The sequence below is a fragment of the Ornithorhynchus anatinus genome, chromosome 9 (genome assembly GCF_004115215.2).
Source record: "Ornithorhynchus anatinus isolate Pmale09 chromosome 9, mOrnAna1.pri.v4, whole genome shotgun sequence".
In the NCBI taxonomy this organism is placed as follows: Eukaryota; Metazoa; Chordata; class Mammalia; order Monotremata; family Ornithorhynchidae; genus Ornithorhynchus; species Ornithorhynchus anatinus.
Window position 1 is genome coordinate 18,653,783 of NC_041736.1, and position 15,885 is coordinate 18,669,667.

The 15,885-nt window shown below is 44.6% G+C and overlaps 1 protein-coding gene across 5 annotated transcripts in view; it reads right to left on the bottom strand.

The window, feature by feature from the left end:
* The window catches only part of WIPF1 (WAS/WASL interacting protein family member 1), a 103,742-nt gene that overhangs the window by 69,328 nt on the left and 18,529 nt on the right, over positions 1-15,885 (bottom strand). The gene's annotated exons all lie outside the window — the stretch shown is intronic.

Consider the following 15,885-nt stretch of genomic DNA (forward strand, 5'->3'; position numbering starts at 1 on the left):
CAATCTGGTAAGCTACCCAAGCACTTAGTACAGAGCCTGGGATATAGTAAGCACTTAACAAACACCATAAAAACAAAACAAAACAAACCACCTCCAAAATATCCCAGAGGGGTGTCTGGAATTCTTTAGTCTCATCAATGGCCACTCTAGTTTCAACTGAACTTTGCATGGAGTTTTTAGAGGACTTAGCTAATGTCACATCATCTCCTTTCAAGGCCTGACCCAATATACTGTCCATTCATTCTAGCATGATCATCTTGGGCTGAAAAATTTTTTGATAAAGACCTACTGCCTGCAAAACTGCTTATCTCTCCTCAAAATACTCACTCTCTTTTCCCACATCTAGCAATGCTACTCCTTACCCCACTCACACAACAAATAAAAAACCAAAAAAACTCTGACTCTCACGTGTGGTTTGAGGTTATACCCTGAACAGGCAGCCCAAGCTGGCTCAAGCCCAAGCTGGCTCAAGTCAATCAATCAATGGTATTTATTGAGCACTTACTATGTGCAGAGCATTGTACCAAGTCCCAAGAGTGCTCTCCATCACTTGGGAAAGACCTGTTGAGCCTTACCTCACTTCAAGGCAAGGGAGGAAAATATAACAACAATAATAATGATGATGGTATTTATTAAGCACTTAGTATGTGCCAGGCACTGTATCCAGCACCGGGGTGGATACAAGCAAATCATGTTGGGCACAGTCCCTATCGCACATGGGGCTCACAGTCTCAATCCCCATTTTACAGATGAGGTAACCCAGGCACAGAGAAGTGACTTCCCAAGGATATACAGCAGACAAGAGGTGGAGCTGGGATTAGAATCCATGACCTTCTGACTTCCAGGCTCATGCTCTAGCCACTACCCCATGCTGCTTCTCTGATATAATAATGTTGGTATTTGTTAAGCACTTACTATGTGCAGAGCACTGTTCTAAGCGCTGGGGTAAACACAGGGGAATCAGGTTGTCCCACGTGGGGCTCACAGTCTTAATCCCCATTTTACAGATGAGGGAACTGAGGCACAGAGAAGTTAAGTGACTTGCCCACAGTCACACGGCTGACAAGTATGCCAAACACTTGTCCCCTTAAGCAGTTCAGACTGCAGAACTGGCTGGTGTACAAGGTCTTTGCCACCTGTGTTACGTGTCTGTGCCTAACTAGCCGATAGCTGTGGAAGAGATTACTTTGCAGCTCAGGGCTAACATCCAGTTCAATAGGCCAGACCTCAGTTGCTACAAACAGTGTGTTCCACACCTGGGTAAGAGGAAATAATGGATACATAGGATTTGGAACATAAAGCATTCTGGGACTAATTTCTAAATTCAGGGGTATATTTATGGTGGGAAGGATTAGATATCTTTATTTTCAACAAGTTACAGTTGTTGACTAGCAGTGTGGTCCAGTGGAAAGAGAAAAGGCCTGAGAGTCAAAGGACACAGGTTCTAATCCTGGCTTCCCCAGTTGTCTACTGTGTGACCTTGGGCAAACTGCTTAATTTCTCTGTGCCTCAGTTTCCTCATCTGAAAAGTGATGATTCAATCCTACTCTCTCCTACTTAGACTGTGAGCCTGATGTGGGTCAGAGGCTATGTCCAACCTGATTACCTTGTATCTACCCTAGCACTTAATACAGTGCTTGGCACAAGGTAAGCCCTTGACAAGTACCATAGTAATCATAATTATTATATTTTCAAACTCTGTACAAATGGTCCCTTCATAGGAAAATTGCCTCCTGGAGCTAGTACAAAACACAAGGCCTTTAAGTTAAAATCCTCAATTTCTCCTAAAGACTGATTTCAGAGCAGGATGCTCTGCCTGCCGAATAGATTGAACTATTCCTTTTCGGATTTACTCTTTTCCCTGCCCAGCACTGTATCTGGTGCATACAAGGAGAGAAAAGGCTTTCTCTGGATTGGCACAGAACAGAGTCAGGGTGCTTCAGGACAAATCAAAGGAACCAGAAGAGGCTAGCCTTAAAAGATAATTAACCTGAAAGAACAATATTGCTGAATCTGCCAAGGGGCTGGCTAGATCATTCAGCCCATCATAGATGAGTCTTCTCAACCTATCTTCTCAAGCTATGACTCAGTACCTACTACATACAAAACAGTATATAGCTGAAGTGCTCACCATGCTTCTTTCCTTTCCCAGTGAAAACACACCATTGTTTTCTTTTTAAAAATCGAGGTATTCTCTTTGCTTGAGCCCGGAAGACACACCCTTCACATCCCGCACTTGAAAATTTAGGTCAAAGAGCCCAACTGAGTCCTGCATACTTGTTACAACTCTTACTTAGGAGGAATTTTTAGAGCATTATATCATGCCGAACACTTTCTTCCTTAGTAATCAGGCAAAAATACTCTGCACAGCCTCTATGAGTCTTAGAGAAGCTGTAGGGAAGTTGAAGGGGTCAGGAAATTACGCTATTTGGGCACAACAAACTGCTCCATTGTATTCCTCTTCAAGTTGAACTGCACAGAAAACTGAAGGTCTTTAACTTACTGGCTCTCCCAGCCACAGGCTCTGCTGGGTCACTTCTTTGGCATGGCATGCCTGCTAAATTGCCTTATTAATGAGCTTCAGATTTCCAAATTCCCCTCCTCTTCCAGCCCACATCTACACTCAAAACAGCTATGACCCGGATTGAAATCGTGAAAGAGGTCCAGGATAATGTCCCTCTAATGCCCATATTAAGATCATGCTTGTTAAGGAAGCAAACCAACAGGATATCACTATAAACATGAACCCTAGAGTAGCAGCGGGCTTAGCGGAAAGAGCCCAAGGCTGAGAGTGAGGGAATCTAGGTTCTAAACCTGCTTCTGCCATTTATCTTCTGTAGGACCTTGGGGAAGTAACTTCACCTCTATGTGCCTCAGTTCCCTCATCTGCAAAATGGGGACTTAATACCCATTCTCTCTCCTACTTAGACTGTAAGACTGTAAGCCCCAAATGGGACCAGATTATCTTGTATCTACCCCACCAGTATGGTGTTTTTTGCACATAGTAATCACTAAATAATAATCATCATAATCACCATCATAATTATTTCTATTAATAAAGGATCACTTAATTCTACCCCTTTCATTACCTAAAACCGCACCCATGAGATCTAGGTAGATAATATAGCACACATCCTCTTACACTGTATTCAAGACCTGGTCTACAAGAGGACCAATGAAGCCCACAGAAAGGCAAGTGGGGATGAGCCTAGCTGAGCAACAAGTTACCCGTCATGTCACAGATCAGCAACTGTTTTTGGACTGGGGCTCGGAATGGTTGTCACCAGTGCGGTTGAGCAGGTGGTGAGCTGCAGGACAAATGTTTTGGGGAATGATGTCAGCCTTTCTGAACAGAGCTATTTTTCAAGATTCCATTGGCAACTCCAGAGAATGAGGGGGGAAATGTGATTGGATGTTTTACACCTCTTGTACTACAGTTCATCACTTCCTTCTCTCCTCAACTATTTGGTGGCTGAGCCTGGATGGCAGTCACTGAAAGGAGTTGGTTAGGGAAGTTTATTGGACTTTGGGTTATAGAGGCCCAGCTGACTATATTTCCGCTACAGAGCACCACAGGGCATCTTCAAGCCTCAAAGAGCTTTCAAACTTCCCCAAGTACTGAACAGGCTCCCAGGAACTAATTCAGACACCGGGGCTGGCTGATCCTTCATCTTCTTCTTCTTCTTTTTTATACAGTATTTGTTAAGCTCTTACTATGTGCCAGGCCTCTACTAAGCACTGGGGTAGATACAAATTAATCAGGTTGGATGCAGTCCATGTCCCACATGAGGCTCAGTCTTAATCCCCATTTTACAGATGAGGTAACTGAGGTGCAGAGAAGTTAAGTGACTTACCCAAGGTCACACAGCAGACAACTGGAAGAGCTGGGATCTTGCTAAGTAATGTTATTATGTCTGTTGGAAACTGGCTAATGGGATCTTGTATAACTGCATATTTACCTCAGTGGCAACCTGTGTCTTTAGAAAGATTGATTTTCTTTTTTGAGGGAAGTAATTAGGGTTAATGGGGTAGCTGGATAGGCTAGTATCATTATGATTGGTCTTTAATGGATTCTACCCTTCCACATGGGAGCTTAGTGATTGCTACCTGTATTTTCAAGATTTTATAAACTGCTTGGAAAGCCTTAAGTAAGAGGTTCTACTTAAAATCAAAAAGACAAGCACAGAGAAAGTAGTTTGTGACTATGGCATCATACTCATAACAATGGCCTGGATCTGTTTCCTTTAGTGAAACTGTATTCAAGCTGGACTCGAGGTAAATGGCACTAGTGACAAACTGGTCTATGCCAAGTCTTATTTTCATGTAATGATAGGGCACTACCACTTAGTGGGAATGGTTAATTTAGGCAGGGTTAATGACCAGCTTTTACACTGTGTTTACAGCTTGTGTTGCAACCAAGAGCCATAAAAGCCAGAGATTTCCTGATTCTACTTACCACAGGGTGAGAAAATGTGCTGCAGTGTCACATTGTGATGTTGTTAAACATGACCTTGTTCTTTTTCCATGTTGTTAATTGACACTTAATAATTTTTGATTCTTGTGTAGTTGTCAGCCCTTACAACACCAAACTCTTCTAGGTGCTACCAACAACAAATACAGTAGTATCAGAGATGATCTCTGTATGTTGACGGGGTCGTCAGGCCTGCAGGTCTCACAGCCTTCTCTCTCTCTCTCTCTCACACACACACACACACACAACTGTAAGTAAACTTCAAACACAGTGAATTGTCAGATTGTCCAATAACTGGGAGATAAGTGGCTGTGTCCACGAAGTAGCGTCACCTACCTGCTTTACCGATCTCACGCTATGACGACCCTTCAACTCGGTGAAATACAAAAAAAAAAGATGATGCCATTTCTTCAGTGCTTACTGGACCAAGCACTGTGCTAAGCACTGGGATAATTATAAGATCATCAGATTGGGTATTTTATCCTCATTCTACTAAGGAAAAAACCAAGGCACAAAGAGAAGTTAAATGACTTGACCAAGATCGCACAAGAGTCAAGTAGTGCTTCTGGGGAAGCAGCGTGGCCTAGTGGATACAGCACTGGTGTGGGAGTCAGAAGGATCTGGGTTCTAATCCACGCTATGGTACTTGTCTGCCTCATGACCTTGGGTAAGTCACTTCACTTCTCTGAACCTCAGTTACCTCATCTGTAAAATGGGGATTAAAACTGTGAGCCCCAGGTGGGACAGGGACTGTAACCAGCCTGATTACTTTTTATCTACCGCAGCACTTAGAACTGCACCTGGTATATAGCAAGCACTTAAAAGATACCATTAAAAAAAAAAGTAGTGGAACTGGGACTAGAACCCGTCTCTTGACTCCAAGTTCCATTCTCTCTCCACCAGGTCGTACTGACTCCCAGCTATGCTGATACTGAGGAATGTGGAGGGGTTAGCTGCAACAGAAAATTACCATTCTGTAAAGCGGAGATTTTAAAGATTCATTCAGTTGTATTTATTGAGGACTTACTGTGTGCAGAGCACTGTACTAAGCGTTTGGGAGAATACAATAATAACAATAACCTGACACATTCCTTGCCCACATACAGACTGTGATAACTTGCATCTATCTTATTTAAACTTCATGGTCTTAATAAATGCCACAATTAAAGAACAATCCTGACTCATTCCCGGAGAGTTCGTGCTGTTAAATCTATAATGCCCAAATCACTACTGTTACTCTTCAACAGTATTGTATGGTAAAGGAAAAAGAAAATAAAAGATCATCAGGAGAAACTACTCTCCCTCTTCTAAATACACCAACTTATATCTCCTGCAGTCAGTCAGTGCTCTACCAAAGTGCTCACTGTTGTTTCTCCAGCAGAATCTACTCTGTCACTGGAATAGTCCACCGGAATACCAGTTAGGGGTCTCTTCGCCAGTGCCCACCTCTCAGCCATTCTTCCAAGGAAAGGCAAGAAGGTGGGTTTGGATTCTGGGAGATCTGTACCAAACTCAGGGGGACTGGCAGTCCTACCGCCCCTAGACCTGGCTTTTTAGGGAATTTAATCCCATTTTTCATTGGCTAGTCTCAGAATCAAAGAACAGCTGCTGACAACTGCACTGTACTGAGCAATAGGGTAGATACAAGATAATCAGGTCCCACGTGGGGCTCACAGTCTAAGCGCAGGAGGGAGAACAGGCTGGAGTCCCCATTTTGCAGATAAAGGAACTGAGGCCCAGAAAAGTGAAGTGTCTTGCCCAAGGTCATACAGCAGGAAAGGGTGGAGCCCGGGTTAGAATCTAAGTCCTTTGACTCCCAGGTCCTTGCTCTTTCCACTAGGTCATGGCGTATGGGGGGAAACTACAGAGACGGGACTCACTTAGCAATGCATCATCCCATTTTCAAGTATCCTGTTTCTCTGTCTCAAATTTACCCCATTTCTTTCTCAATGGGGCTGTCCTCCCCACGCATACACTTTTCGACTGTGAGTTCCTTTGTGGACCAGGGACAGTGTCTGATTCAATATTCATGCATTCAATACTCCGGTGCTTCATATAGCGCTTTGCACATTATAAGTAGTAAATATTTAATGAGAGTAATCTCTTGTTCCTTAGTTATGGAATTCTAACGTGGTTCTCACATTTCAAAAATAAAGTGGAATTTAAAAAAATAAAGAATTCAAATGATTTAGGCTTTGATATGTTCTAGTACATTTCCATCTGTAATTTGTTTCGTAATTTGTATTTATTTAGAGAAGTAGCATGGCCTAGTGGACAAAGCATAGACCTGCGAGTCAGAGGACCTGGGTTCTAATCCCAACTCCACCACCAGCCTGCCGTGAGACCTTTGGGTAAGACGCTTAACTTCTCTATGCTTCAGTTTCCTCATCTGTAAAATGGTGATTCAATACCTGTTTCTCCTCTTACTTAGACTGTGAATCCCATTTAGCACTTTTGCCATTTCTGACCCTTCCTGCCTAACGCTTCTTTATCCCAACTCTTCCTTGTCTGAATCCTAACACTCTTCCACCACAGTGTAGCCTAAATAATCAAGAAGTGAGACAACTGAGGAGTGCCGTTTTCACAAACTAGCTCTCATTCTTCTGCAGGCTGGTTAAGTATTCCAGACTACTTATTTTGAACCACAAGAGCCCCCCAAAACGTGATTAATCCCCGTGTACACGGAGGGTGGAATGAACCAGCTTTGGAAAAAGGTGGCAGATCCTGGCTTCTCAGCCTGAGAAAATACGACTGTGGCATACCACTTGGAAAAACACAGCTCTCTAAAGCAAGCACTTTGAAAACTCAAACATGGTGTGTGCATCGTGTGCCCAGGTTAGAGACAGCAAGTTGGCACAGTCAACCCAGACTACAACCATTAGTGGCCAACTGAGAAGCGGCGAGGCCTCGTTGTGGGCAGGGAATGTGTCTGTTTACTCTGGTATTGTACTCTCCCAAGCACTTAGTACAGTGCTCTGCACACAGAAAGCGCTCAATAAATATAACCGACTGACTGAAAGAGCAGGGGCCTGGGAGTAGAGAGCCAGGGTTCTCCCAGATATTTTCTCCCCTGTTACTGATTTTTTCTTTAATATATACCTGATCACAGAAAACATTTGAATGTTTAAAAATGAGTTTAGCTCCACCACAAAAGTGGGTTAGCTCACCCCGGGGGAGCTCTGCTGAGGATAAGATGCAGCCTATGTGGAACACATTAAGTTCATGAATGGAAACTGAACTCAGCCACGGTGCATTTCCCCCATGTTTCCATTTCCTCTTCTTCAGTGTCAGCACAGGTTGGCAGCTGCAGATTCACTGGCAGAGGCTGCTTAATGCTGGGGAGGAAATGGAGCATGAAAAATATGGCACGCCTTGTTCTGCCGTGGGGTTGGGGTGCAAGTTCAGCTTCCTCAGTTAACGCTCTTCGATTAGGGGGGCGTGAAGCGGCATGAAAGAGATGGAAACCCACCTACGCCACAATCGATCAGCAGAATCACATCAATCAGTTATTTTAGTTCCCTCGCAGCTCACCTGGGTCAACGAAATGCACCATAAATATTAAGGCATTTTTGACTTGTCCGGAAGTCCAAGTGATGGGAATTTCCCACCAGTGCCGAAATTTGGAGACTAAAAAGCAGAAACCCCCAAATGGCTCTAGCCTGGCTACACGCCTCACTAACAGCTACTGCTCATCTTCTTGTGACAAAGATGTCTTATGTAGTTTCAAAATTGCATTTACTCAAATTAAGCATACTGTGGGATTCTAACGAATTCAAACAGATGAAGCACACTCACTGCTTTGTGGAAGTACATTATGGCTCATTTCAAATAGACTGTAGGAAACAGAAATGTAACTGCTACCTTTTAAAGAGAGTGGGAGATAGACAGATACACTATTTTATACCTTGTATCTTTGTAAATATAAGAACGACTCCATGATAAGATGATGAAGCTTGGAAAACTTTTTTTTCTGCCCAGCTGACAGCTCAAACTGGGTGATTTACATTAGGAGGCTGTGATCTCACACAAGAGAGTTCTGAGGGTGTTATTGTGTGCAGAGCACTGGTGTTGTAAAGAATGGAGCTTCAGAGATCCAAAGAGTTGACTGATGGTGATCAGTGTATATTCCCCTTTGGTAATGGGTGGTCGGGGTCAAGTTGCTTAACTTCTCTGTGCCTCAGTTTCCACATTTGTAGAATGGGGATTCAATGTCTATTCTCCCTCCTCCTCAGAGAGTGAGGCCCACGAGGGATGGGGTTTGTGTCCAACCTAATTATTCTGTATCTACCCCAGGGCTTAGAACGCGTTTGGCAGGTAGTAAGTGCTTAAATACCACAATGAGAATGGTTTGTTGCTGAAGCCGGTGAATTTGCTGAAGAAGCAGGATGGGTCTTCTGTAGCTAAGTCCAGGCCTTCAGTCACATGTCATATCTACCTACTCTATTGAATTGTACTCCCCCAAGCACTTAGTACAGTATGCTGCACACAGGAAACACTCAACAAATACCACTGGTTGATTGATGTATAAGATCTCACTACCAGTTGCCTCATCTTTGAAAACAAAGAACATCTATATACCCCCCACCCCCATAATGATAGTCGCTCTTCTCCTTTCTCAACTCTCTGGTCTATGGTTCTGCATCTTTTGCCTTAAACACTCCAGTCCTCCCTTATCACAATTATCATCTGGATTCTTACCTCACCCTTCAAATAGCTCTTTGCTTCTGAGTGAAACAACAAGAATAATTGTGGTATTTATTATTATTATTGCTAATAATAAAAAAATTAAAGCATTTGTTACATACTTACTCTCTGCCAAGCACTGTACTAAACACTGGGGTGGAGACAAGCAAATCGGGTTGTTAAGTGCTTACTATGTGCCAAGCACTGTATTAAGTGCTAGGGTAGTTGCAATCAGTCAATAATAATACTTCAGTTGTATTTATTGAGCACTTCCTGAACTATGCACTTGGGAGAGTATAATATAACAGAATTGGCAGACATGTTCCCTGCCCACAACGAGTTTTGAGTCTAGGGAATATAAGATAATCATGTCCTAAATGAAGCTCACAGCCTAAGTAGGAGGGAGGACAGGTATTTTACATTTTACATTTACATTCTCTACATGAGGAAACTGAGGCAGAGAGATATGATTGGCCCAAAGTCACACAGCAGTAAGTGGTGGAGTTGGGATTAGAACCCAGGTCCTCTGACACCCAGGCCAGTGCTGTATCCACAAGGCCATGCTACTTCCTGAAGGAAAGACTGCTATCATTCACTCTGCCTCATCTCTCAGGACTGCCCTGTCACCTTGGTTTGTTTTTTTTCTTTTTTGGAAGAGTCAGATTTTGTGTGTGTAATTGGGGAGGATAAAAGGCCAGAGTAAAAGGATGAAATAGCCATTGAGATTTACGAAATGTGACAAGTCTCTCAAACCCACCAAGAGTAGCAGCGTGGCTCAGTGGAAAAGAGCCTGGGCTTCGGAGTCAGAGGTCATGGGTTCGACTCCCAGCTCTGCCACTTGTCAGCTGTGTGACTGTGGGCAAGTCACTTCACTTCTCTGTGCCTCAGTTACCTCATCTGTAAAATGGGGATTAACTGTGAGCCTCACGTGGGACGACCTGATTACCCTGTATCTCCCCCAGCGCTTAGAACAGTGCTCGGCACATAGTAAGCGCTTAACAAATACCAACATTATTATTACTTTGAATCCTACTGATAGTGGAAACATTTGTATGTACATGTGGGTGTTAAAGGCATGAAATTACTACTGAAGATAGCACCCAAATCAGGCTATCCAACTGAAAACCACAATGGGTTCTAACCTAGAAATATAAGCATGTGTCATTGGAATTTTTTACTGGGCGTTACCTGAGTATGAAATATGTTAGATTCATGAAGAATATAATTTGTGAATCACTGGTGGAACATTAAGTTCCTGTTTTCTGCAATAGTTTCTCTCTGAAGAAAACTGGAAAAAAGGCTCTCTGCTTTCTCTTTATAAAGAAATATTTTTCCAAGAAGATAGATCTGTTGAACTCAAATCATTTAGAAGTCATACCTACTACTGAGTTTCAGTTTTCTGTTTCCTGTTTATGTAGTTCTTAAGTTCATGAGAATTCACAAGGGGGAGGTGCTATTTAAAGAAGATATTTATTACTTAAGACAAACAATATCCACTGAAGTCCCAAACATCAGACAAAACTCTGCTCAGGAGTTTTTAAGTGTTTCTTGAGAGACCTGTAAAGTCCTGGGCTCAAGAACTGTTGGATTTATACAACATTAGGGAGAAATGAAAAGCCAAATTTCCATACTATTTGTCCCAAGAAGGAACCAGCCCATTGCTTGTAGGGACCTCGGGAAGGTTGGCAGAAACTTAAAATTTCAAGGATTTCCTAAATTTCCCATCCTCTTTACTCACAGAGAGTGCAGGCAGTCATAAGGGGGTGAGAGTGTGCCCCGATCTTAACTGTCTTAATGAGAGCCCTCATAGAGAGGTTCCAATTTTACATTTTGTGCAGGTGGGGAACTTGGGATGGGACTTGAATAGGTGTGGCTTTGACACTACAAAGCTTCAAGGCCTTGATCCTTCACTCCTATTGAGACTGGGCAGTATCAAAGCCACACCTACTCATGATGGTGGGGGTGCCAACTGCCTGGCCACCCCCAGAGCCAAGTGCAAGTCCCCCAGCTGGACCCAGAGTTGGGCAGGGGAGAGGAAAGCCAGCCATGAATCCTGGTTGAAGGAGCACAGGCCCCGGCACGACTCCAGAGCCACGAGGATGAGGAGCTTCTGCCTGGCCCTGTTAGTATATACTGGTATATACCAGGGCCAGGGTATGTGCATAGTAAGCGCTTTAACGTGGGGCTCACAGTCTTAATCCCCATTTTACAGATGCAGTAATTGAGGCACAGAGAAGTGAATGACTTGTCCAAGGTCCCATGGCAAACAAGTGGTGGAGCCTGAATTAGAACTCAGGTCCTTCTGACTTCTGGGCCCATGCTCTTTCCATTAGGCCATGCTCCTGGATCTCCCGCTGGATCCCAGGGTTTGGTCAGGAAGCGGCAGTTTATGGTGACAGATTCTGAGTAGAGTCACCATCTAGGCAGCACTTTACTGCCCAGCTTTGGCTGCCTGCCTGCCTCCACCAGCCAAATTCTGGTAGGGGCAAAGACCCCACCCCTCCACCTCCCAGCCCAGTATACTCCCAAATTGGTACCAACCCCCAAAAAGATGCAGGATAAAAACAAGAACCTCAGACAGGCCAGAAAATCATTCATTCATTCAACCGTATTTACTGAGCGCTTACCGTGTGCAGAGCATTGTAATAAGCGCTTGGGAGAGTACAAAAGAACAACAGACTAATTTCCTGCCCACAATGAGCTCAAAGAAATCTCTGGCTCTTCCCAGTCCAGTGCATCCCAAGCCCATCTCGGCCTGAGAAGGAGCATAGGCTGGACCACAGCTGAACTGCTATAAGCTTGATCTAGTCTTGGGTCTCTTTACATGGCTACCTCATGCACTGAGAAACAACTGTGCAGCTGAGACAGCAGCCACATGGCTAGCAGGGTGACCCAGGGACTTATTTCGGTCTGAGCAGCACCCTGTCTGGTGAATTCATTCATCCAGTAATATTTAATAGCGTGGCCCAGTGGAAAGAGCCTGGGCTTCGGAGTCAGAGGTCATGGGTTCGACTCCCAGCTCTGCCACTTGTCAGCTGTGTGACTGTGGGCAAGTCACTTCACTTCTCTGTGCCTCAGTTAACTCATCTGTAAAATGGGGATTAACTGTGAGCCTCACGTGGGACAATCTGATTACCCTGTATCTACCCCAGCGCTTAGAATGGTGCTCTGCACATAGTAAGCGCTTAACAAATACCATTATTATTATTATTATTTAATGAGCACCTGTGTATAGAGCACTGTGTTAAGTCAACAAGGGTCCAGGTCTCTGCCTTTCAGGAACTTGCAGTCAAGTGGGGGAAAGAGACGCTGCATTGAGACTCCGGCATGAAAATGGTCTGATGTGGCGGCATGCAGTGCCACCAGAACAGATCCACTTGCAGGCCAAACCTGACCGTTTCGGCTTTGTGCCGGCCCAAACTGGTCCCCCCAGACTCAAGCTCCTCAGGCTGAATCTTCTTAGCTGGGGCAGGACTCTGTGGGTCACTAATCAGGGGCCAAAGTATCCCCCAAAGTACACAGGACATAGCAAGATAAGAGGCTGTGGCCTGGGGTTGTGTTGGGGAAGGAGTAAGGAGACAAGCCACAGGTGGTCTAGCTGGGAGCCTCATGTGGTCCCAGTGCTGCAAAAATGGTGCTGCAGGCTACTACCAATTCAAGGTGAAGCAGCGGGGCCTAGTGGAGGGAGCAGGGGCCTGGAGTCAGAAGAACCTGGGTTCTAATCCCACGTCCACCACTTGTCTGCTGGGTGACCCTGGGCAAGTCACTTCACTTCTCCATGCATCAGCTCCCTCATTTGTAAAAGGGGGTCTAAGACTTGAGACCCATGTGGGCCACGGACTATATCCAACCTGATGACTAGTATCTACTATCAGAGAAGCAGCGTGGCTCAGTGGAAAGAGCACGGGCTTTGGAGTCAGGGCTCATGAGTTCGAATCCCAGCTCTGCCACTTGTCGGCTGTGTGACTGTGGGCAAGTCACTTAACTTCTCTGTGCCTCAGTTCCCTCATCTGTAAAATGGGGATTAAGACTGTGAGCCCCACGTGGGACAACCTGATTCCCCTATGTCTACCCCAGCGCTTAGAACAGTGCTCGGCACATAGTAAGCGCTTAACAAATACCAACATTATTATTATTATTACCCCAGTACTCAGTACAGTGCCTGGCACATAGTAAGCACTTAACACACACCATGCACATATATATATTGTATCTTCCTGGCAGGAGGGAGCAATGTTACAGTTCGAAGTCACAATACAGGGATGCCCTGCCCATCTCCTCTGTGGGTCCAGTCATTCCATTAGCATCTTCTCCTGGCACAGAGTTAAACAAAGAGCGTCTTTAGTACCTTCTTTATTTATTCATGTTTGTTGATCTTATCAGACCCACTGAACATGAGTCTGATAGAAGCAGCATGGCCAAGTGGAAAGAGCATGGGCCCGGGAGTCAGAGGACCTGGGTTCTAATGCCAGTTCTGCTGCCTGTCTGCTTGAGCAAGTCACTTTGCTTCTCTGTACCTCAGTTACCTCAACTGTAAAATGAAGATTCATTACCTGTTGTCCTTCCTATTAAGACTGTGAGCCCTGTGCTGGTCAGGGACATCACCCAGACCTAATTAACCTCCCCGAGTTGAGAACAGTGTCTGACACAGAGTAAGTGCCTAAGGAATGTCATAAAAAACACGTGTTCCAACCTTATTATATTGCACTTTCAGGCAAGCACTTAGTACAGTACTCTGCAGACAGTAAGCACTCAGTTATGATTGGTTGATTGATTGCCTGCAGGCCCTCCTGGAGGGGACTCCCTTTTCCCTTCAGGTCTGCTATTTCGAGTCCCTTTCCACCTTTAAATCCCTCAAGTCAGCTCCTTTCAGGAGGCTTTCCCTGACCAATAGCTAAGTTCTGCTTATGTCACCCCCAAACACCTGTGGGTGCAGTGACTTATTCCATATTCATTTTTTGCTTTTGTTCTTACCAGTTTTTTCTACATTTTTACTCACGTTCCCATTGTAAGTCTATCTCCCCCGCTAGATTATAAATCCTTGAGGACAAGTACCGGTGCTCCCAAATACCTAATACAGTAGTGTTCTGCACACAGTAGGTGCTCAATCCATACCGATGATGATGGTATCTATGCCCTAACTGACTGGTGGTAGTGATGAGGAGGGCAAGAAGCGTGACTATTTAGTTTGTTTCGTCTGTTGTCTGGGCCCAGGTGGATCCCCGGGAAATGCTTGGGATGATGGATAAAAACCCGTGGAGAGTTGCGCTTGGATTTGCCCTCTTTATTCACCCGTCCCTCAGCCCCACAGGACTTAGGCACACATCTGTTATTCATTTATATTAAGGTCTATCTTCCCCTCTACACCCCCAGTTCCTTGTGGGCAGGGAACATGTCTACCAACTCTGCTAAACTGCATATTCCCAAGTGCGTAGTATAGTGCTCTGCACACAGTAATCACTCAAGAAACAGGATTGACTGATTGCAAAATTCAGTTGCTCTAGACTATAAGCTTGTTGTGGGCAAGGAATGTTTCTGTTATATTGTTATACTGTACTTTCCCAAGCCTTTAGTACAGTGCTCTGCACGCAGTAAGCACTCAGTAAATACAACTGACCGACTGACTTTAAAAGCACCAGGACTGTGGGAAATTCCTTTCCCTTGAACTGCTGTTGTAGTCAAAGAGTCTGAGAGAACTCTGGTTCATCTCGACAGCCCAAAAAGGGACTGCCGTGACACGCAGGACTCTGACAAGTATTCCTGTCTTAAGTTGGATTTCCAAGTCTGTGCTAGGGCAATTCTAAACACAGCAAACCAGAGCTGTAAACACACTCTCCTCTAAAAGGAGCAAGGGCACACATCAGCCAAAAGACTCTTTTTGAGTCAGAGCTCCAGCAACAAAAATATGATCTGTTGTCTTGGCACAGAGCATCCATTTTTCCTCTATAAAATGGTTATTGGTGCAGAGATGTTGAATGATAGGTTTACAGAAATTATTTCCCGGGAGGCGAGGAGGAGCAGGGAAGAAAGAATGGAAGGATGATCTCTATCTTCCTGAGAATATTAAAATAACACTTCACGAGTCTGGAAAATGTTTCTCTTTTCAATTAGATCACCACTCAGTTAGATTTCCAGGAAGAACGACTCTACTGAAATTACTGAACTGAGCGGTGGGAGATGAAAGGGGAAGAAAAATCACTGTGAAAAGCAAGTAAGCTCTGGGATGGGGAGAGAGAGAGAGATGGGGGGCAAAGGGGCGGGGGTAGAATAAAGAGCATTTCTGGAGCAACATGCACCTCTGCTGAGCTTCTGGATAAAATAAAGAAGTTATACATCTGTTAAGCACTTACTATGTCCCAAACACTGTACTAAGTGCTGGAGTAGATACAGGACTTCACACCCCTCCCCCCCCAATCCAATGTCCATTCAATTTAGGATTAAATAAGGTGGATAATGAGTTGGGAAATTGGGAGTTAATCAGGGAAAGCCTGTTGGAGGAGGTGAGATTGGAGAAGCAGCGTGGCTCAGTGGAAAGAGCGCGGGCTTTGGAGTCAGGGTTCATGAGTTCGAATCCCAGCTCTGCCACTTGTCAGCTGTGTGACTGTGGGCAAGTCACTTAACTTCTCTGTGCCTCAGTTCCCTCATCTGTAAAATGGGGATTAAGACTGTGAGCCCCACGTGGGACAACCTGATTCCCCTATGTCTACCCCAGCGCTTAGAACAGTGCTCGG